Source organism: Eurosta solidaginis, chromosome 4 (genome assembly GCF_040869045.1).
Source record: "Eurosta solidaginis isolate ZX-2024a chromosome 4, ASM4086904v1, whole genome shotgun sequence".
Lineage (NCBI taxonomy): Eukaryota > Metazoa > Arthropoda > Insecta > Diptera > Tephritidae > Eurosta > Eurosta solidaginis.
Window position 1 is genome coordinate 198,462,897 of NC_090322.1, and position 24,080 is coordinate 198,486,976.

The 24,080-nt window shown below is 37.0% G+C and overlaps 1 protein-coding gene across 10 annotated transcripts in view; it reads left to right on the top strand.

Moving 5' to 3' along the window:
* The window catches only part of kek5 (kekkon 5), a 780,906-nt gene that overhangs the window by 406,811 nt on the left and 350,015 nt on the right, over nucleotides 1–24,080 (top strand). For all 10 annotated transcript variants that reach the window (XR_010953108.1, XM_067784518.1, XM_067784512.1 and 7 more), the window contains one exon: nucleotides 18,269–18,561. The gene's annotated coding sequence lies outside the window, so the exon portion shown is untranslated. The remainder of the gene's footprint in view (nucleotides 1–18,268; nucleotides 18,562–24,080) is intronic.

Below are 24,080 nucleotides of genomic sequence, written 5' to 3' on the forward strand. Positions count from 1 at the left end.
CTTGTATTTTTTAAGGTTAGCTTCGATACAATGATAAGATTTAAAGCACTTAATGGAAAGAGTTAAGGTTTCATTGGTCTCCAAAGTGTAAAAAGGCAAGATACTTTATAAAATTTTTGCTTTCAGCGCTTTGCCACAACGACTGGAGGCTTTTTCTTTTTCTTGTATCGATAAGGAAGCCACCAAGGTTTTGCGGAGTTTTGTTGTTGTTGTTGTAGCAATGCTCGCCCCACCCAATAGGCGCGACCGATCACAAATTGTCATCAATGTCCTCTAACGGGAGTCCAAGGAAACTTGCCGTTTCAACAGGGGTGGACCATAAGGAAAGGGGTGTTAGAGGCGTTGGTTCCACATTACAATTAAAGAGATGGTTGGTGTCATGTGGGGACACATTGCAAGCAGGGCATACATTTTGTATGTCGGGGTTGATTCTGGATAGGTAAGAGTTTAACCTGTTACAGTATCCAGAACGAAGTTGAGCAAGAGTGACACGCGTTTCCCTGGGGAGTATGCGTTCCTCTTCTGCGAGTTCTGGATATTTTTCTTCAAGTACTGGATTCACCGGGCAATTCCCGACATAAAGGTCCGACGCCTGTCTATGGAGTTCACCAAGGACCTGCTTGTGTTTTTCCGCTTCATACGGCTGGGTTCTCAGGTGCCGTATTTCCTCAAAATGCTTACGGAGATGACTCCTTAGGCCCCTAGGCGGTGCTGGTTCGTCAATCAGATGTCTGTTGGGATGCCCAGGTTTCTGGATATTCAACAGAAACTGTTTAGTCAGCATCTCATTTCTCTCCCTGATGGGGAGTATTCTCGCCTCATTATGCAGATGGTGTTCTGGGGACATAAGAAGACAGCCCGTGGCGATTCTGAGAGCAGTATTTTGGCAGGCCTGTAGTTTCTTCCAGTGGGTGGTTTTTAGGCTTGGCGACCATATGGGTGACGCGTAGCACGTAATCGGCTGGCTAATTGCTTTGTATGTGGTCAAGAGCGTTTCTTTATCTTTTCCCCAGGTACTCCCAGCAAGGGATTTGAGGATTTTATTACGGCTCTGAATTCTTGGAACAATTGCGGTTGCGTGCGCACCAAAATGTAGATCCTGATCAAACGTCACACCCAAGATTTTGGGGTGTAGGACAGTCGGTAGCGTAGTGCCATCGACGTGGATGTTCAATATGGTCGACATTTGGGGCGTCCATGTTGTAAATAAGGTCGCGGAAGATTTAGTCGGTGACAATGCCAGGTTTCGCGAGGCGAAAAAACTGGAGAGATCAGGAGTTTTGTCGATGTTGATGGTTCTTTGCCGAATATTGACCTAGTACGCTCGGTAAAATACTACCATCAATGTTTTAACCCTACCATCATCGAAAACAATATGATAGGACAAGATTGCATCTTCTTGATCATCGAACCTCCTTCTTCCGTGAGGGAATTTGAGTCGCAAGACTCTCGCCTGCTAAACAAGCAAGATTCGCCCTGGACAGGCGAGGTTCAAATTGCAATCGTTTGAAGGGTTGCGCTATACAACCGCTTGAATATCGCATCTGAAAGCTCACACTGACTGACGTACAGTGACAGAATTGGCATATCATCCCCAATCACGTTTACGAATAATTGCAATCAAAACCCTAGTCACAAGAATAATTCGCTGCGCTCCAACTTTCCTGTGATTTGTGCTATTTATTCGGCTACCCAAACGATTATGGCGATGTTACTGACCGTTTAATTAGTTGCAACAAAAATCAGATACTTACTAACTGTGAATGCATTGCACTTTTATCATTTTTAAATCGCAGTCGAGCAAGATATTCGCAGCGACAAAAAAGTCGCAGTCAGAAATCAGGTTTTTGCTGAAAAGTCGTGTAGTCTGACAACTTTACCTCTTACCGGTAACTCGTTTTTGAGTTTTTGTTGGAGCAAGAAATAAATTCGGACTGTCGGTACCTTCCGTTTATGAGGCCCCAGACGGAGATACCTGTTTAGTACATATATACTTAGCAGTACTTCAGTACTAGAGCTCCACAGACTCAAACGAGAAAAAATATTTTACCATTAGCCTAGCAGTGAATTTAAATGTTTAAGGTCTTTCATATTTTTGTAGATCGCCAGTTTAGACATCATAATTATATTTTTCTTTCCTCTCTCGTAACGAAATCGTTCCTAGCATGCTTTCTAAAACGTTCAAGCCACATGACGCCCAAAATTGTATAATCCCATTTTTTCCATCAACCTAATCGGCTAACAACGAATTTTTTATTTTTATTTGGCTACTAATTCCGTTATTTTCGACTTTGTGTGTGTGTGTGTGTTTTTTTTTTATAAATACTTAATTTCCAAGGAAGTAATAAATATTGACTTCTGTCATAAGTCACACAAAAAACGGCACTTATTTACATTCGTTTACAAATCGTGCAATAATATGTAAACATAATTAAGGCCTGTTTTCATACTGACGAGTTATAGGGCGTAACTTTATCAATTTGATATCTGTTAATTTGAGTTTTTTTTTCTAAATAAGATACATACATATGTGCGCGAAATTGGTAAACGACAAATCAAGAAAACTTTTCTAAGATTTTAGAATCATTTAATTTTTTTCCTTTGATTTAGAACCTCGCACCTCTATCATATTAGTATAGCACCGCAACCCCACTATGCTACGACAATTGCCTAGTTGCAAGCAAAAACCAATAAGATTGCTCTAATTTTGTTAAACGTAACATTAAGCTGCGATAAGCGGCTTATCAGTTGATTCACATGGCATCAAAAATAATACCCACGCTCCAAAATCCACGCCCCACTGTGTGCCCTTTCAAGCTTGTATGTATGTATGCTTGTATGTGGTTTAGCAATTACAAATGCATGTTCACAAATAAATATGTTTATATAAAACCCACTGCAGATATAATTTGGGCTCAAAGTAAAATGGTAAAACGAAAAACAAGTAGGAAAGTCTGAATTCGGGTTTATTCTATATTCTCTCCCTCACTAGGGTAAGCACCTTGTCGTTGGTATGAGGGCTTAGCCAAACTCCATAGCGCCCGACTATGAGGCTGAGTGGCTTAGGGCTGGCCGTTTTGCCTCATAAGAGGGCGGCGCGATGTCGGTGACCAAGAACAGCCAACCCCCCTAATCCAGGGTGTTATGCGGACTATGCCTGTTGGACGATTTGCAGCCAGTAGATATATTCGGCTGAATTCCAACGGAACAATTGATGACCTTACCACAAGGGGGCTCTGCGCTGGCGGACGGTTCTTTCCCCATATTTAATACTGGAAAGATGACAATAGGAGGACTGAGTCGTAATACAAGGAAGACAAATACGCATTATTCAATAAGCGAGAGTAGTGGAGAGTCAATAAGCTCCGTGTTTGAAGGGACACAAAAGCTAACGGAGAAGTAGAGTGGAGAAGGGTATGGAGCAGAGGAAGTAATAGAGCTCTGTCGCAGTTCCGTGCAGCACTAAGAATTGTCTAAAACTTGGAAGCAGTGGGAGCGAGCGTTTAGAGTGCGCTCGTGAGACGGTAGAAGTAGGCAGTTCAAAAAGTTTGCTGCAAGGGTACTGCAATCGGTACGAGAAGGAAGAAACGTAATGAAGAGGCAACGTTGGATGAAAAGGCGACAAGCCTTCTTTCAAGAGGCGGAGAGGAACCAGTCCCAGGGCCGCGAGGCAGGGCATAGACAATACAAATAGGCCTAAAGCTGTAGGACAGATGGGCCCCAAAATCGAAATATAAACTACCTCGAAAGCAACAGCCTCGAATGGTGCAAGTCAGAGAGAGGACGTTAAAAGGTGCGATATGCCAACCACGGAAGTAGGGGACAAGCCAAAGTGAAACAACGTAAGAATCCGGCTTTCTCGGAGGTGCCAAAAGTAGATAACGCTAAGACTCTGGCTTTTTCGGAGGTGCTAAAGGAGATAATACTAAGACTCCGGCTATTCCCGAGAAGATGAGTGTTGCGACAAAGCAGTCACAGACTGTAGCGCTAATTGATCGTAGCAACAGAAACAGGGATAGCTGGTGTGACTTGTTATGAAACGGCCAAAACCGCTTAGGCGGTTAAGTGCCAATCATTGAATGATGATGCTTTTGTAATTTCGAGAAGATAATTGTTATTTTTTATTTATTTTGATGTGGTATGGGGCCGTTAGCCAAATTTCTTGAGCACCCATGGTATAAGGTAATGATAGCAAGCTCACCAATTTTCACTAATAAATTTGTGGGCTACCATTACGCTTAAAAACTTGCTATTGTTCAATGCTTTAGTTGAGTCATGTTTTCCCTGTCCAAAAAAAAGTATGCAGCATTATGTAAAATATTGGGTTCATGACCTTTTGAAATACTTAAAAATTTAATTTAATATGAGTATATTTCGAGCACCGACTTATAAGTGATATCGTTTTTTTTGTGTAAGAGCCCAACATTATTTGAGATCATAAGTATGTATAGCACGTCTCAATGTAGTACAACAATAAATACTATAGCACTGCAATAAATTGCTTTACGCCAACAATTTTCCATAGGTCAATTGGCACTAATTATTCGATGTCAATTTACTTTGCTACTTATATGAGACTTTTCACATTTTCAGCGAGTACTTTTTTTTTGTAATTTTGCTACTTTGTTCAGCTACTTTATTTCGCATTGTAAAAGTACGTCCTTGTATGAGCACCAACCATTCAACTTATCAGGGGTGTGGACAGCGTACTAGGCACGCGTTGCTCTTCAACAGTCCGTTCTTTAACATTATGTATTTATTTCCAGAGCTTATTTGCAATTTAAGTTTTGCTGTTGGAGCAATTCTCATTATTACAATTCGTAGTTATGCTGCAATGCGCCACGATTTGCTTGCCCAACGCGAGGCTTCTTTTTATACTCAGCTGAGCAGAGCTCACAGAGTATATTAACTTTGTTCGCATAACGGTAATCCGTAACGGCATAAACTAATCGAGATAGATATAGACCTCTATATATCAAAATGATCTAGGCGAAAAAAGGAATTTATTTAGCCATGCCCGTCCGTCCGTCCGTAAACACTATAACTTGAGTAAACTTGGAGGTATCTTGATGAAATTTGGTACGTAGGTTCCTGGGCACTCATCTCAGATCGCTATTTAAAATGGACGAAATCGGACTATAACCACGCCCAGTTTTTCGATATCGAAAATTTCGAAAACCCCAAAAAGTGCGATAATTCATTACCAAAGACGGATAAAGCGATGAAACTTGGTAGGTGGGTTGATCTTATGACGTAGAATAGAAAATTAGTAAAATTTTGGACAATGGGCGTGGCACGGCCCACTTTTAAAAGAAGGTAATTTAAAAGTTCTGCAAGCTGTAATTTGGCAGTCGTTGAAGATATCATAATGAAATTTGCCGGGAACGTTACTTCTATTACTAAATATGTACTAAATAAAAATTAGCAAAATCGGATGCCAAACACGCCAACTTTTTAAAAAAAATATTGTTTAAGTCAAATTTTAACAAAAAATTTAATATCTTTACAGTATATAAGTAAATTATGTCAACATTCAACTCCAGTAATGATATGGTGCAACAAAATACAAAAATAAAACAAAATTTAAAAATGATCGTGGCTCCGCCCTTTTTTATTTTGTTTGTCTAGAATACTTTTAATGCCATAAGTCGAACAAAAATTTGCCAATCCTTGTGAAATTTGGTAGGTGCATAAATTCTATGACGATAACTGTTTTCTGTGACAATGGGCGAAATCGGTTAAAGCCACGCCCAGTTTTTATACACAGTCGACCGTCTGTCCTTCCGCTCAGCCGTTAACACGATATATCTTTACTAAACTTAGGTCACGTACTTATCTGAACTCACTTTATCTTGGTGTGAAAAATGGCCGAAATCCGACTATAACCACGCCCATTTTTTCGATATCGAAAATTAGAAAAATTAAAAAAATGCCATAATTCTATACCAAATATGAAAAAAGGGATGAAACATGGTAATTGGATTGGTTTATTGACGCAAAATATAACTTTAGAAAAAACTTAAAATGGGTGTGACACCTACCATATTAAGTAGAAGAAAATGAAAAAGGTTTGAAGGGCGAAATCAAAAGCCTTTGTAATCTTGACAGGAATACTGTTCGTGGTATTACATATATAAATAAATTAGCTGTACCCGACAGATGATGTTCTGGGTCACCCTGGTCCACATTTTGGTCGATATCTCGAAAACGCCCTTACATGTACAACTAAGTGCCACTCCCTTCTAAAACCCTAACTAAATACCTTTAATTTGATACCCATATCGTAGAAACGCATTATAGATTCACCCCTGGTCCACCTTTATGGCGATATCTCGAAAAGGCGAACAGCTATAGAACTAAGCCCATGCCCTTTTAAAATACTCATTAACACCCTTCATTTGATATCCATATCGTATAAACAAATTCTAGAGCCAGCCCTGGTCCACCTTTATGGCGATATCCCTAAATGGCGTCCACCCATAGAACTATGTCCTACTCCCTCTTAAAATACTCTTTAATACCTTCCATTTGATACACATGTCATACAAACACATTTCAGGGTTACCCTAGGCTCATTTTCCTACATAGTGATTTTCCCTTATTTTGTCTCCGTAGCTCTCAGCTGAGTATGTTAGTTCAGTTACACTCGAACTTAGCCTTCCTTACTTGTTTCATTGTCAGTTTATAATACAAATTCAACATCCTAATCCCTCTCCATTGTTATTATTGTATTTTTAGTCGATTGTCAGGGCAGCTATTGGAGTAAGTAACGTTGTGCTTGTTCACAATCATAGCACTTTTGCATTGAAATTCATTTTAGAATTCCAATGACTTTTCTCAATTGCTTTGAATTGAAGTTAATTTTGTTGCTTAAGTGAACCATTTTTTTGTACTTATTTTTTCGAATGTTGCTTTTGCACTCTACTGCAATCAAAATGCCTGTGAATTGACTTTGATTAAAGTTAAATTGAAATCATTTGCCAAGCTGTAAATTGTAGAAAGTGAAAAGAAGAGAAATTGAAATGGACGAATGATGTTAGGTGTATTATTTAAATGTAAGGAATTAAGATGAATTTGAGTCTTTTTTAAATGTGCTTAACCTTTGTAAAGTTTCAAGAGCGGTCAATGATGTTAAAGAAACACCCGGCAATCCACATTGTCGCCCAAAAAAGCTTTATCTTGACTCCATATGACTAGCAACAATAAACAAATCGAAATTAGCAAAGCTTGCTTTCTCCTTCCTAATAGAAATAAAGCAAAAGTTGATCTTTAAGAATAGTTCGTTACACTTTTTCAATTTTTTCAGTTCATCTGGGGTACCCCACGAAAACCACCTTGTACCTATTTCGTTAACTATTAAAGGTGTGTCGAAACCAGAAATTGTCTATTTTTTCTCGGACGTAGTGGCAGCGCACTGCCCTCAAGTGGTCCGATGAAACCTGTTAATTATTTTCTTTTCATTTATACATTTTAATTTTTAATTTATTATTAATTTTTGTTAGTTTTTCATAATTTTTTTTTAATTTTTATTTTTGGCGAGTCTTTGAAAGGCAATCGCTTACATATGATTTTTTAATTATTAAGAGAAGATAGAACACTTTTTTTTTTTTGGCAAAGAGCGAGCTCGAAACATCAATTAATCTCGAGGAAAGATTCGTTTAGTTGAAAATTAGTTCTACATGCTTTAGGAATTATAGGTTCATAATGCCTCGAAACTCGGCATGGAACATTTAAGCTAACTTCGTTCAAAAGAAATGGTCTTGAAATCGACAGTTTTATTAGTTTAGCCATAAATATTACGCCCAGCATTTCTCTACAACTTTCTAGGGTAGGAAGATTTATAAGTTTTAGCCGATTAGTCTAAGGAGGAAGACTATACGAAGACTCCCATTGAAGATTTCTCAAGTCGAAAAGTAAAAAGTAAAAAATAGCACAATTGTGCAAATTCGATTCACAAAGATTGCTTCTTGCTCGAATCGAACCTTGAATCAAAGATTACTTCTCTATTCCGTCTATTGAATATGAACAAGTAAAGTAGCAACATCGAAGGAAACTATTTTTTATTTATTTATTTTAAAATAATGTATTATGCAAACAAAGGTTCCAGCGCAGATTATTTTCGGTTTTTAATGCTAGCATCATTTTTTTTTTTTTCAATGGCATATTTACGAAATATTTTTTGTATGTATGTAAAAAATGTGTGCATTTGTCTTGCTTCAGTGCCCGTTGATCAAGGACTAAACCATTACGACTACAATCATAGTACTCATGAACCAATAAACAGATCCCGCTTTAAAAAATGAGAGAGCAAAAAAATCATAGTTAGCTGTGAAATAAATTTTCTCGACGTGACGTCACGCTTTTGACAACATGTTTCATTGCTGGCGCAGTGTTCAGACTTTATTCCAATGGGAGTATTTTGCTACGCTTCTACTACAGTTTTTATCTCAAAGGTTTATTTGGGCCGAGTTGAAAACTAAATAGTATTAATCATCCAACTGTCTCTCCCAACTCAGTGCATGTATTTTCTTTCCTTTGCTTACAAACTGTGGTTACTTTCTTCCTTGGCCGGAGCGTATTCGTCCATCTGCATAACATGACCTAGCTAGCGAAGCTTTTTTATTATTCGCTGCACTATCGTCATATCTGCGAAAAGCTCATATAGCTCAACATTATACCTCTTTCTATAAATCTTCCGGAGAACTTTCCTCTCGAATACACCAAGAGCCATCTCATCTTCTCTCGACACCTTCCATGATTCCGAGTCATACATCATGACGTGGCTACAAAGGCCATGATGATAGCAAGTACTTCGTATTGTTCTCATTTAAAGCAAGTCCTACTTTTTTGCTTCTTTATCTCATGCCAGCTCTTCGGCTCCATGTTTGAATAACCCGGCGGGTATCCTGTCATTACTTGGCACCTTGTGACTTTTTAGCCGGGATATTGCCATTCTCACTTCGCTATAGTTTAATGCCGGAGCGTGTTTTTCATCACCGGCGATCGGGGTATCGGGTTCGTCTTCCCCCACACTCTTTACGTCAGTTACCAGGTCGCCATTTTCGCTCCTGCAGGAATCTGCACCGGTCTTGAAACCTTCCGTCATTAAAAGACCATGAAATATGTATGGTAAAACGAAGAAAATAATATTTTTTCGCTATAAATATACGGGGAGATAGATTCTTCCAGAATGCGGTGTGCTAATGGGAACATTTATTGATCATCCTACACATTTTAGCTTAGCTAAAGAGTCCAAGCTGACTTTTTTGTTGAGTAACATTCCATGGCAGAAAGATAATCGAAGGGTTTGTCAAGCCACCAAATCAATTTGATGTTAGTTGTTCGCCCGTTTTCAAATAAGGAAGAAAAAATATACTCCGAAAATTTAATATTTAATCCGGCGAAGTCCTTTACTCAGGTAACAGTTTTAAATACGAACACTGGTAGCGAAATATGAGAGAAATGTAATAAATCGAAAAATTTCAAAAGCGCTTTTTTTTTAAATCGATTACAAATACAACAGTTCCGGAATGCGGGATCTTGGCTCATTTGTTTATACTAGGAAATTGTTGCATATTCATTATTACACTATAGGCCAGCATAAAATTGAACAAGTGTGTATCTTTGTTGATTGAGATGTAAGCATGCAACCTAAACACGACTTCAAATCACATATTGGAGACTGTGTAAATAAAGATAAATGGACATTAACATTCATAAACCGACGAACGATGGGTTCAATGTCCTCAATATCACCAGAACCTTTATCACCTCGTTAGTAAGACTTATGTTGGAATATGCTTCGGTCGTGTGGAGCCCGCGATGTCGGGTTTTTGTGATAAAGTTGAGTTTTATTTTTGTTGTGGGGCTTGCCATTGGATCTTGAACGAAAAATCTGTCTCCTTATTCTAAACGTCTGAAACTTATAAACCTACTTACTTTACAAAGTCGCATGGAAATGCTTGGTGTATTATTCATTGATAACCCTGCAAAAATCGTTGGATCATGTGGTCCACTGGAGTACTTACCATTATACTCCACTGTAATGCAGCAATGGACCAACTCATGTTTCGACACGAACATATTGTAAGCCGATCATTGCTCGTTTTTAACGATTGTAATCACTGCACGATGTTTTTTGGACTGTGGGTACTCCATGGATTACTCTGATGTAATGCGGAGCTGGAGTATATGGTTCAGTCCTAGGACATCGCAATATTAATTGGACCATATTTTTTGTATGAATTGTGGTTAATTTTGGAGCACTCGGTTGGTCCATAGTGAGTACTCCATACATGCATGCATTGAGTACTCGCGATTTTTGCAGGGAAATTAACCATAGGCATGTCGGACAGCCCTGTTTTGCTTATTGAAATTGTGTTCAACGTCCGCTTTAGCTAGTATTGATTTTTTCGATCCTTTTCTTAAGCATTTGTAGATCAAATTTTGAAATGCGCGAACTGCAAAACTTACTCTGCTTTAAAATGATTTGCTGTTTGTTGCGTGCCGGAAATTAGTTTAGTCTGTTCAGGCTATTATTATCTGTTATGTTACGTGAAGGAAATTACATATTCAATTTATTCATACCCCATTAGAAAAGGTAAACAAAACTTTATTAATAAAATTGTATCTTCGAAATTTATATGTAATTATAATTTTCATAATTTATATAGTTTAAATGAAAAACTTTCTCCAAACTTTTATTTTGCTTTCAAAAAAGATCATAAATTGTTACAATTATGTAGTACAATAAATTTTGTTTTGCTAGCGTCCATAATTACTAAGTAATTTTCATTTTCAATTTCCTCTAACTAGCGCTAACCAGCAATTAAGTTAAATTTATTTATAACGTTCGACCGTTCTGACCGCTTTTGTTATGGTCAGTTATTTCAAGCTTAGTCGAATGTTTCAAATGTATTTTGTGGATATTAAATTATGTATGTAGCACTTTTATATACAAAGGGTGGCTGATGCGCTGATTTCTTGGTTAAAAACATAGTTAAAAGATTATATATATTTAAGTGCTGTTAGGTTTTCCTCAAAGAAAATTCGCACCGCACTTCACTTTGTAAACAATTTATTTAATAACAAAATTTTATCCTCATCAATCATTTTTATATTTATCTTTTTTTTAATATTTATTAAATTAAATATCCTGACTTGCTTAAAGCAAAACAGCCGTTCTACTTGACTGATTTTTCTAATTCAGTTTTGAAAATGACATAGGTCGGTCCCAGATTTACATAGGGATATTTTTGAAATTCGGTACCTAGGTAGCCTGAGCTATTATTTAGGAAGTATTTTCTCCATGAAATGAACCAATACTGAATTGTTGGATAATATATCATTTAAGATGCTATTTGCTGTTTGCCATAATAAATAATGGGAATACTTGGGAGAGGGATCGACCTATTTAAAAAGATATTATTTATGATTATTTAATGGAAGGGTTAGAGACGGATGAGGAAAAAGAGGTGAAGGGAATACGGTATAGTAATAGGTAAAGGACAGTAAAACGCAGAGGTAGAACCATATGGAGTGGAGGAGGAAGAGTGAAAAGGATTAGGCAAGAAAGAGGGAGGGAAGAGGAAAATAGAGAATTAAGGGAAAGAAAGAGCTATAAAAAAAAGATAAAAAAGATTTAAGATTAAAGATTTAAAATACAGTTATGTGGTTTTCTTCAAATTTTTTATTGCATATTTTTTTATCACTATATAGAGCCCACATTTCTGCATATGCAGTTTTTTATATATCTTTTGGTTTACAAATGATCGAAGACAGCTATGTGCTCATAGTACTAGAAGTTCTCTGAAAAACGGTTATGTACTTACTCACCAGCTTATTTTTTTTTTTTAATCGCTGGCGAAAGTGCTTTGATTTCAATGTAAAAAATAATTACAAACCATCTCGCTTCCCAAGGCAGCCGGTTCTATGAACCGGAGCGACTCGGAATTTTTCCCGACCAAGGGCTGTCATTTCAATGTAACCCCATTTAATTTGTTGCGTCCCTCCCACAAATTGTCATCCTCCCAGCAGATCCTTGCAGCGTGACTGCGCAATATTCTCCTGTTCCGGAAGGGTATCGAACCCTATCCAGGACCTGTACCTGACCCCGGTCCAGAGAAATGGTTTTGCTGCTTTTGCCGGAAAATAATCTTTTTAGGACGGCCACACTCTTGTCAGTGTGTCACGTGCAAGAAATGGTTGTATCGGACAAAACCCGAAGTCCTCGTAACTTTTATAAACTTTTTTCATGCGGTCGCTCCTACTCATAACTACAATATCCGTAGTAGAGTCGGTAGCAATGCCGAGCATCAGTCCCCGCCCCCTTCTCACCCTCTTTCCGGCACTAGCACTCGAGTAGGTCAGAGAAACAGATTCTTAGGTCCCTACCACCTTTTGCACCGTTAGCCAGCACAGAATAGATATGTTTGCAACATCTGCCCAATGCAGCTCCTGCGTTGGACGATGACACTTTCCTAGATGTTCTGGTCTCAGCGACGGCAACCCCCCGACGGGTGTCATCGCGCCATACTGCCAGACCGCAAAACCAACTACACCGGGTACCCAACTGCTTACCCAGGGACGCCTAGCCCCAGGGCCACAACAGCAATTGCGTCCTGGCCTCCCTCACCTCAGACGTGGTCAGCTATCACTTACCCCCAGAGTGACGACATCTCCCCCGTTGCACTTCAGAAGTCTGCAGTTAAACTGTTATGGGTTAACTGGGAAGATCACGGAGATAGTTGATTTCATGAAGCGGCATAACATCCGCAGTTCAGCGATCCAAGAGACAAACACTCAGCAAGATCTGCTCTGCAGACCTGCTCTGGACATAACGTCCACAGAAAAGATCGCGAGAGCGGAACTGCAGGCGGTCTCGCGTTTATCAGCCACCACAGATTGCAATATAATCTATTTGATCCCAACATCGGAATTACGCTACCGACTGTCTTAAACCCTAAAATCATTGGCGTGACGTTCGATCAGGATCTACATTTTGGATTGTACCGAAAATCCAAACCCGTAATAAAATCCTCAAATCTCTTTCCGGCAGCACTTGAGGTAAAGACAAAGAAACGCTCCCCGGTATGGTCGCCAAGCCTAAAGGTCAGCCAAAATACTGCCCTCAGAACCACTACGGGCTGTTTCCTGAGGCGAGATTACTCTCCATTAGGGAGAGAAATAACATGATAAACAAACAGTTTCTGTTGAATACCCAGAAACATGGGCATCCCAACAGAGATCTGATTGATGAAGCTACATCTCCCAGGGGTTTAAGGGGTAATCTCCGTAAGCATTATGAGGAATAACGGCAAAAATTGCATGCATTTGCCTACCGCCAAAAGCAAATTTGAATCATGTTTGAAAGCAGCTATGTGCTATAAAACGGCGCAAATATTTATCACGTCGTAATGGGTTAAAAAACATGATTTTTTCCTTCACACATCAATAACGTACTTTTCATAAAATATTTCAAAAATACGACATTTGCAGTATTTTGCAAATGGACACCAGAAATAAGTTTTTTTATCTCCTGAAAAGTTACTGAAAAACACATAACTGTTTTTGTGAGCGCAGCGACGATACGTATTTACCATAAGTAACAACTTAACCAATTTTTTATTTTTTTCAAAAAAATTTAAATGTCCGTAAATGGTTTTTCGCGGGAACAACGTTAGTTTATAAAATGGGGTTTCGTTAATATACTTCTTTAGGCAAGTTCTTTATTCAAGACTTCGCTTATGCGCCAGATCTCGAATATATGCCTACGGTTTGGAGATAATTTCTTTTAGATCGCTTCACAATAGAGTACTTAACTGACAAGGCGTTACTCTCACTATTAGCTTCACATTCTCTATATTTCATTTCAAAAATGACTCAAACCAAAAATGTGCTAATATACCCTTAAGGGGCCACCCTGTAGATTTATGGATAACGCATAATTGACTATTTAGGCGGACTATTTCAGACACAGCAAAGCATTAAGTCGCTCAAGCTACACTTCAATTATTCGTTTTATAGTTATTAGGCCGGGTCGATTTGTGGGGAGGCAAAAAAATCGCCCATTGCTCTGGGATCAAAATAAGAAACTTTGCCGAAGGAACCATACCTCTAAAACGAATTTTGATGTCCCCCCCCCCCCCCCCCCCCCTCTTTGGGTCGTAGGGGCAAATTTTGAAAAATCCCACTTTGAAATGCCTATGTTTTTTCTTTTTGGAGTTTATTTTTCTCTTTAGAAATTTATTTAGTCAGAACATATGTAAATGAAAAAATGAATTTAACTTAGTAATAGAAAAGAAATTAAAAAAAATTATTAGAAATTAGCGTTTTTACAACCCCTTTTTAAAACCAAGGCATCACACACAGAAAAATTTCTTACATTTTTAGTTAACATGAATCATGTTGAATCAACATGAACAGTGTTCTAGTACGTAAAGCAAAAACAATTTCGCAAAATCAACACGAACATTTTAACATGAATCGTATGGTTAAAATAATATGAACTATTTCTGCATTAGAATTACATTAGTGTGTATCCCTCACCATAAATTCGGTTTGATGTAACATGAACAAGTGTTGTTTTCGACCGCCATCTGTCCCCCATCAAAGGTTGTGAACAGAATTTTGTTCTCAAAAGAACAGAAGTTAATTCGTGGTCAGTGTTGCCATTATTGGTAAAGTAAAATGGCCAAAAGTTCCAAAGTACCAAAGTTCTCTTATCAAAAAAGAGAAACATTATCATATACATCAATTCGATCAAAAGTAATGCGCGAAAAACCGAGCAAACCCAAAAAAAAAAACATATATTATAAAATATTAAAGGCTTAATAAGTATGTAATAAATGAAAAATAAATTATACTGAAAAATAGGCGTACAAAAGTTTGAAGTAAAGGCTGTTACGTTACAAACAATTTTGGGCTCTAGGGTCTTACCTACAAACTCTACTAATATTATAGTTTATATGAAAAATAGGCTTGGAATGCTCGAAGGAAATTGATTTTTTCTGGTTTGTTGACATGCTAGATTTTGCACGAAAAAACTATTTTGAATTTTGGACTGTTACGTTACATGAAAAAATTCGATCGAATTCGTTGTGATCAAAAGTACTCAAAACGTTTGTCACTTCGAAATATTTTATCTAATTATTTTCAGTTAACCTAAATCTGCCTGAAAAAGGAAACTAGAGCGTTAGAAATAATATTCCTGAAATGCAACGTACCTTTTCGTTAGGTAATGAAATTTTTAAAAATTGTGTTCTTTAAGAAACAACACAGAAACTATCGTATATTTTCGAGGAAAACAAGAGGTTGCGCGTTGTCTTCAAGCATAGGTTTCTTTGGCATGTGTAACCCCAAAACAAACAAAGCGCACAAAATTTGAAGAAATCTAATTTTTTCTGTGGTTTCTTTTTTGGCGATTTGGCCATATATGCAAAAATAGAGCACAAAAAACTAGCTTGACATTAGAAACTAGCTTACTAGTTAAACACGCCATTTTATTACTTAGTTTACATTTTGGATAAAAAATCTCTCTGTGGCAACACTGTTCGTTCGTTTTTCTATACTGCGCTGCATGGCGGATCAAAACTAGGTGGCGTCGGTAAGCATCTGATTGCAAGTTTTTTTCATAAGATTTGACATAACATTCTCTAGCGTAGTACGATTTTGACATTACACCAGAGAATTACAAAAACAAAACACATGGATCGTTTGTATGTATGTCGACCCGCGGCCACCTTGTACTGTTCCGCCGTGGCTGCGCTGCCTCTTGCATTATTCCGATTTTAATGTGCAAGTGCATACGTGGCGAAAAATTGTGTGAATTTTTAATTATCTAAAACTTTATTTTGTGAAATTGTGCCAACCAAATGTGCGAACAAATAGATTTTTTTATGCCTCATTTCGACCAAGAGTCGGATGTGTTATTTATTGAGACCCCAGAAGAAATATTAGTTGATTATTCTCCGAATAAAGGAGTGGAAGCTTTACGCGAAATTATTTGCGGTAGGATGCAGTTTGATGAACGAGTTTTACAAAGAGTTTTGGGTAAGTAATTCGTGTAATTTTTCGTGTTACCTCGGTATCAATAATCCGAAGGCGCTTCCATGGTATTTATGTGCAGAACAGAGTTTGGTATTTGTTTCCTTCTGTGAAAAGATATTTGCAATCAAAGTTGCAAGTTTTTATGTGGTTGTTGTAATCACATTAGGCAAAAAAGTGTTCTGCGCAGAAATACTGAGCATGGCGTCGTTTGATACCTATTCCGACATTTTTAGACGTATTTTAGCAGTTTTACAAATGCTTGGGCAATTTAGAAAGTATTTAATGAAACAATTTTTGTTTAATTTTCAGATTGTGGCTTAGAATACACATGCTTCTAAACGATGCTGACTTGGCAGACATTTTCCCAAAGACAGAGATTGCGCTAAGAATAAAATTCAGGGATCGGCTTTCACACTGGCGCCTTATTTTTTTGTTATGCGAGAGCGCGTGCACCGAGTGCCTCTCAAAATGTCCATATTTCTATAAAAAAAACAATCCTTAATTAAAAATGTCATAAATAAATAAAATTAATTTAAAAAGCCAAAAACGAGGTGTTTTATTTTTAGCATGTTAATTTAACAATAAAAACCATGTTAAAATAACATGATAAATCGTGTTAATTTAATAATAAAAAACTGCTAAAATAACATGATAGATCGTGTTAATTTAACAGTAAAAACCTGTTAAAATAACCTGGTAGATCGTGTTAATTTAACAATAAAAAACTGTTAAAATTACAAGATAGATGGTGCTAGTTTAACATCACATATCGTGTTATTTCAACTTAGTATAGTGCTAATTTAACATGTCAGATCGTGTTAGAGTAACACGAAATAGTGTTAATTTAACGAGACAAATAATGTTGTATTAACAGGAAGTCATGTTGATTCAAACGTTTGTGATCATGTTAAATTCACACTGTTCCTTCATGTTGATCTGACATGTAGGAACAGTGAAAAAGTAGATTCATGTTAAAACAACCTGAGCGATAGTGTTGAAAAATAATAACCTGAAAAAGTGTTAAAAAAGTGTTGATTCAACATGAAAATGTTTCTGCGTGCACTGTGATGCATTTGCATATCGTAAACATAGTTGTGTGGGTTTTTATTCAACCGTTTTAAAAAATGAAGGTATCACTGTGACACAATTGCAGATCGTAAAATTGCGTGTGTTGTTTTTTTAAGCCACCACAAGACACAGCAGGTAGAATTGAAATTGCCCCTACCCAAAAGTTCGACCCAAAGGGGGGGACATCAGAATTCGTTTTAGAGGTATGGTTCCTTCGGCAAAGTTTCTTATTTTGATCCCTAGAATACGATTTTCACAGAGCAATGAGCGATTTTTAAATCGACCCGCCCTAATAGTTATCCTTGTGTGGGTGGGCGATTGTTTAAGTAGAAACAAATGTGTTCTTTTTTTGTTAAATAATTTCGAATGACACCTTTCAGTTCGCTAAAAATATTTGAATGGAAGTTGCATGAGTTATGAGATTTTATGGTAATATAATTTGATTGGAAATTGATGGGTCTTATACTAGAGGCCGTGGCATATTTATTTGCGCTTACTCCACACATACTACCATTCTATTTCATTTAGTAGACGCTGAACAAGCTGAATAGCCACATCGAAAGCGGCTATTGGTTATTTGCGCATTTCACAGAACATATATTTTGCAATAAAAATCTGAGAATGTTTATCAACTGTTAAATGTAAGCAACATATTTTTTTAAATTTTAGGTTAGACTCAAGCAATATAATGATATTTTCATAGCATATTTATGAATATTTTTTTTAAGTTTTCAAACAGTTAAAAAAGTTAAAGGGTGCAAACTTCTTGTCTCGTTTCTCGCTAATCGACGACTAAACCACTACCACTACGATGATTTTGCTCTTACCAACACAGACACAGTTTAAATTTTGCTGATCACGGTGTTTTACTGAAACTCTTTTCTGAAAATGAAATTTTGTTTGAAATAAGAGAGAGAGAAAGGGATAGAGAGACAGGAAGAGGGAAAGGAGAGAGCGCGAGCGAGGCAAAAGGGAGAGGGACAGAGAGAAAGAGGGAGAGACAGGGCGTGGGAGAGGCAAAGGGTGAGATGGAGAGCGAGGAAGGAGGAGTATGTATTTTCCATGTGGTTATCGTGAATATATCTTTTACATTTTAAGCATTCAACATATTGTTATATTACATAACTCACCAACTGTTTTACTTTCATTTCAGACACTTTTCAATATTTACAGGCTTGAGTACTTAATTCACACATACGTAGTATGCATGAGATTTACTTATATATGCGTGTTTTGCGCAAGCGTGGCGAAGGAATTTATATCGCGGTGCTCGGTTGACGCATGAAGAGTGTAAACAAAAGAAATGTGCAACTTTATCCGCAAATATGCAAAAGCCAATGTCAACAACTTTCAATGAAATAACAAACCATTACAACAAAACAACAATAACATAAGCAAACAGATGAAAATAAAACGCAACATAAAAGCATGAAATAACATTGTGAGGTAAGTGTACTCGCAACGCCACTCGCATTGTCATTCAATAAACAGAAAGCGATCAGATATGCAAAATTATATTTAAAGTAAAACATATGTGCGAATTTACATATTTATGCATACCTTTGAGTTTATTTGCATATTCATAAATTTTTTATCCCAATTTTTGGTATACGGGAAATTACTTCAAAAATAATGATATTTTGTATAGAAATACGATTGATTTGTTCTTTTTTCTTGCCACCTCACTTACACTCATCGCCAATGAATTGTTATACTCATTCATATATACATATGAATATGTAGTATGTACGCTCCTCATTCAGCCTATTCACCCATTGCACGCTCCATCTTCAATCACTCAGTAGGTAAAAATGCATTTCAATATAAATATTTGATTGGCATTGGAGAGAAGAACGAAAGGAGTGAGAGGAATGAAAGGATTTTGAATTCATCGCGTCAAGCGATTTTGTGTTTGTTCAAGTTCGTGTGCATTAAATCAACACAGGCTCATATGAAAATATGCAATTTCTGAACACAATTTGATGATGTCAGCAGCTGCGCTCAGAAATAAAGTAAAAAGGCCTTGCAGCTGCATTAAGGTAGAATAACCCTTAATGCACGCGGCAGGGTGGGATCAGACATATTCGAAGGGCCTATTGCGCTCACTTCTAAGGATGGACTTTTTTCTAGCACAGGTCATATGTGGGTTGGCTGTTACTACACAAACATGCAGGAAATAAAAAGCTTCAGAAAAATAATGAAAATGAGAGAACTGAAGAGAAGGAGAGAGAGCAAGAGAAAGTGACAGCTAAAGAGAAAGGAAAATAAGAGAGGGAGAAAAAGAAAGACAAGGAAATAAGAAAAAAAAGAGAAGGAAAATCAGAAAGATTAAGGGAAAGAATAAGAATAAGAGAAACAGTAACAGTAAGATTAAGAATAAGAGTGAGGTAAACAGTAGGAAAACCGTATAGAGGAAAAAAGGAAAATTCAAGAAAAAGGGAAAAGGAAAGAGGGCAGAGAAGATGGGTAAGAGGTAAAGGAAGAGGAGTCAAACGAATTCAAGAGGAAAAAAAAAGCGGAAGAGTAAGAGTGCTATTAAGAATAAGAACAAGAGAAAGAATGAGAGTAAGAGAAGGACAAGAGTAAAATTATGTAAGAGTAAGAGAAAAAGTAAAAGTCAGATGTAAAGAAAGAGTAAAAGTATAAATAAGAGTAATAGCAAAGGTAAAACTAAGACTAAAAGTAAGATAACGAGTAAGAGTAAATTAAAAGGAAAAGCGTAAGGAGAAAAGGAAAGGGAGGGATGTTGAATAGGGAAATTGAAAGAGGAATGAGAAAATGGGCTCGAGAAAGGAAAAAAGAGACGTCAAAAGACTTCAAGAAGGAGAAAAGAAATGTTGAAAGGTAGAGCAAGAGGTAAGAAGTGGAGAGGATAGAAATACGATCATATACAAATTTTTTTTAAGTCAGGCTATGCAGGTGTTTCTACGTCCCGGGGGTTAAGAAAATTAGATTCGAATTTAACCACAGTTTTGCTCAACAAATAATATGTGTTTTTGATTTTTTGGGCCCAAGTATGAAGGGAGGGAGTGATAAATCTATTGAATAATAAACATGGGACAGCAATCCCGTGAACTTGTTCACGGATGAATCCAAGCTGGATGAGAGGGTTAGGGGTGGGGTATTATGCCATGAGCTCAGTGTTAGCCAGAAATTCAGGCTACCCGATCACTGCAGCGGCTCTCGGGCCGAAATCGTCGCTATGAAATATGCAGTAGATATAATGTAATTCGCCCCTATAATTGTTAGAGAATTTAACATTCACTGAGATAGTCAGGCAGCTATAAAAGCCTATGTCTGTCATCGTGAGGTCGAAGGCTGTGATGGATTGCCTGACTTCTATAGCGGTGGCATCAAACTACTTTTTGATTAAAACTATCTTGGTGCCAGAGCATAAGGTTATCCCTGGCAGCTGTCATGCCGATTTCTTGGCCCGAACAGGCCCAGTCGAGTAGACCTTGGGATTACGCTGTCACATTTTCTTTTCTTTTTGACAGCTGACCCACAAGTAAGCTTAGCATACGCTGGGCGTGTGACGAGGTCTTTCTGGCCTGTTGTTTACTCCGCGCGCTCGGTGGTGCTATTGGAGTTTACAAACCATGTGATTTACAGGCCGATTCTGAGCGTTACCGGTAAAATAGTCCCCAGAAAATTATGTAACCGAAAATCGTTACCAGTTCTTTTATTCGCGATTCTGGCCAAAGTGGTAACGCTGTCAACATCGAAAAACTCACCAATGTCTGTGGTGAAATTTAAAAGTTGGTTTTCTTCGCTTTATCCATGGCGGAACGATACAAAGTGGCAGCATGCGACAGCTAAATATAAACGTTTTTTATTTGATTTGATACATCAACTTCCAGCGCAGTTCGATTTTGACATTCGTCCATCGAATTTACAAAAACAAAGTAGATGGAATTTTTATTTATGTTTGTAGGTATGTCACCATGCAGCCACCTTGTATGGTTCCGCCATGGCTTTACCGAAAATGTGTCACTCGTAGATACGAGGTTAACAAATAAACGAGACGATGTGTATATATGTACATACATGCATAAGATTTTACATAGTTATATTGTAATTTATTCTGTGAAAGTACATAATGTAAACAAATATATAATATATAGCAAGAGGCAACACTCTTTTACTATAATCTTTACTTATTTGCGCTTACAATTCTTTATTTTTCAGTTTTGCCTTTTTCTAAACAACAGCTGTTGTTTGGTTCTTTCGATGTAACCACCTATTTTTGTGGGTAAAAAATTATCCGGCTACTTTCGCGGATAGAATACCAAAAGGGTGTAAAAGTTTCCACATGATTTCGTTACCGTGGTAAAGAATGTTGTTACCACACTAGAATCGGGGCGTAAATCGTGTAAAGGTATTTCAGTTGTGGGCCCTTATTTAAGCAGTTACCTTCTACCTTCATGTTGATCCGAACCTGTAAGCAAATTCATTGTAAATATTTTTATAAGGATATATTGTTCATTTGTGTATACACATGCCATATTTTTTGTACTTCATTGCATTGATGGTGACATTTATTGTTGTTGTTAAAACGCTGTTGCATATCATAAATAAATAATCGTTTACACATTCACATATGTGCACAATTACGTAAACAAATATACTTTGCGCTTAAGTTCATGATGTTTTCCTTTTATGTTGACATTCATCTTAAAGTGAGCAAAAAGCCTGCAAGGCTTTGAAAACTTCAGAAGGTTTGTCAGCTGGCTTTCGTTGCCCGATTTAACGCAAATGTTTTCGCGATAAATGACACATTTTGCGGGAAAGCCTCTTAAGTTGATTTTTGATTCCCGTTCGACCACACTTTTCCCCTGATTCTTATTAGGAATAGATAGTCAAGGATTGCAAGACTTTCATATGCTTTGTGAGTCTTTTAAGCTGAATATGTATTACTAACCAATTGTGGTATTCAAACAAAGACTAAATTAGAATTCATTGCTCTCGTTACATTCTGTTTTGCGAGGAATGGTATTGTGCAAATATGCTTCTAGTTCTTAAAACCATTTGTCACTCACTGTATTCCCCTTACAGTTTTGTGGCTTTATTTCTATAAGTAGACACCTCAAGTTCCTCGATTTCCCGCTTCTCGACAATATTCCTCCACAAGATAGTGGTCATAAATCTTTTTGTGCTGAAATCTGCAAATTCAGGTGATCATATAACCACATGTACCTTAAGTTATCAAGCTCAGTAAACCTGACATCAGTGCTGAAGTAATTATTGCAGATTAAGAAGACTCGTGGAAAGAACCATGTCGCCTTGAAACTCTTCGAACTTGTTTTTCTTTAAGCAGTTCGCAGTTTGCTACTTAACGCAATATTATCAAGGGCAGGTTTTTCAGTGCGAATTTAAACTCGAGTTAAATTTGACTGGAAAACCCCTCCTAAATGCATTTACATATTTATAGTTTTTTAAACATTTGTTATCATTACAAAATTTAAATCAAAATTAAATAAATATATACGTACAAGTAAGTCTAATAAGTTCGATCTATCAGAACCTCAATCCCATTACTTTACATATTCGTACATAAATAAATTAACAATGCGGGATCGCTTAAACTGCTTTGGCTCCGGACTTTTCTCCTTCATTGGATTAAACAAGCTTTATGTAAATGTTTTTTATTTTTTTTTTTATTTGTATTAATTCGCTTTCATGTTTGTCCTCTCATTTCCGTACGAATTTTTGACCCACGGAGAAGTATTTTTCGGTAACTTCCCGTTGAGCTAGTAACTTGATACTTCGAACATAGTTCAGATCTGAGAGACATTACAATGCAAGTGAAAAAAATCCGCTAGGTGGCCCACGGATCGAGATATACAGAAAATAAATTTTAAAATGGAAATTTTGCGATCGACTTTTAACTAACTTCACTGTGATGCATAGACTTGAAACTTAACACATAGTTTGCGAGTCGATGGCACCACAATTCGTGAAAAACAAAATACCGCCAGGTGGCAGACGAATCGAGATAAACGAAAATCCCTGAAAAAACGCAGGGAATCTTGCAATCGATTTTTGAGTAACTTCCCGGTGAGCTGGAGATATGAAACTTGAGCCGTAAGTCAGACCCCGATGACAATGCAATATTTTATCAAAAAAATTCCGCTAGGTGGCGCATGGATCGAGATATTAGGAAAATTAATTTTAATTTGGGAATCTTTCAATCCATTTTTAACTAACTTCCCTGTTACCTAGAGGCTTGTAACTTAGCACATATTTCGAGACCCGGTGACAATATAATTTACAGAAAACAAAGTTCCGCAGTGAACTGCAAACAATTTTCTTGATTTAATCAAACACTAAAACTTGCATTCACATTCAATCATGCGAATAAACTTGTAATTGAATAAACTTGGGATTTCAAATTATAAAGGTAGAGTGCGTGTTTAAATTTTAAATAATCAATTACTTAATCCCAAGTACATGGTTTTCCTTAAATTGAAATATTGCGCTCCACCTTTATAGTTTTAAATCCCAAAATTCTTTTACAAGAGCTATTGTTAAAGCTTTTTAGTCAAAATTCAACAAGACTATGTCTGTATTAAAGGAAAAATTGCCTTCTATTTTTTGGTCTATTTATATAGAGGTAGTCTTAAAATTTCTTTATCATCTTTTTATTTCTTATTATCTCATTTCGCTTTCCACGAAATATTAGATAACTATGTGCATAAAAATGTGTTAAATGTGTTCAAGTTAGGGTGTATACTAAAAAATTATGTTTAATTTGTTCAGTACTCAGTTAAGTGTATAAGACTACCATTAATTTTAATTAAAAAAATTATAAATACTTGGTACGATGTAGCTCTGAGGAGATTTAGGCCGAGCTTCTCAATCAATTGTTCCTCAGCTGCATGGCAAATGAATTTTAACTGAAAAGCTTTTCATGGCAGAAATACACTCGGACTTATTACCAACTCACTGCCGAAAGGCAACACTAT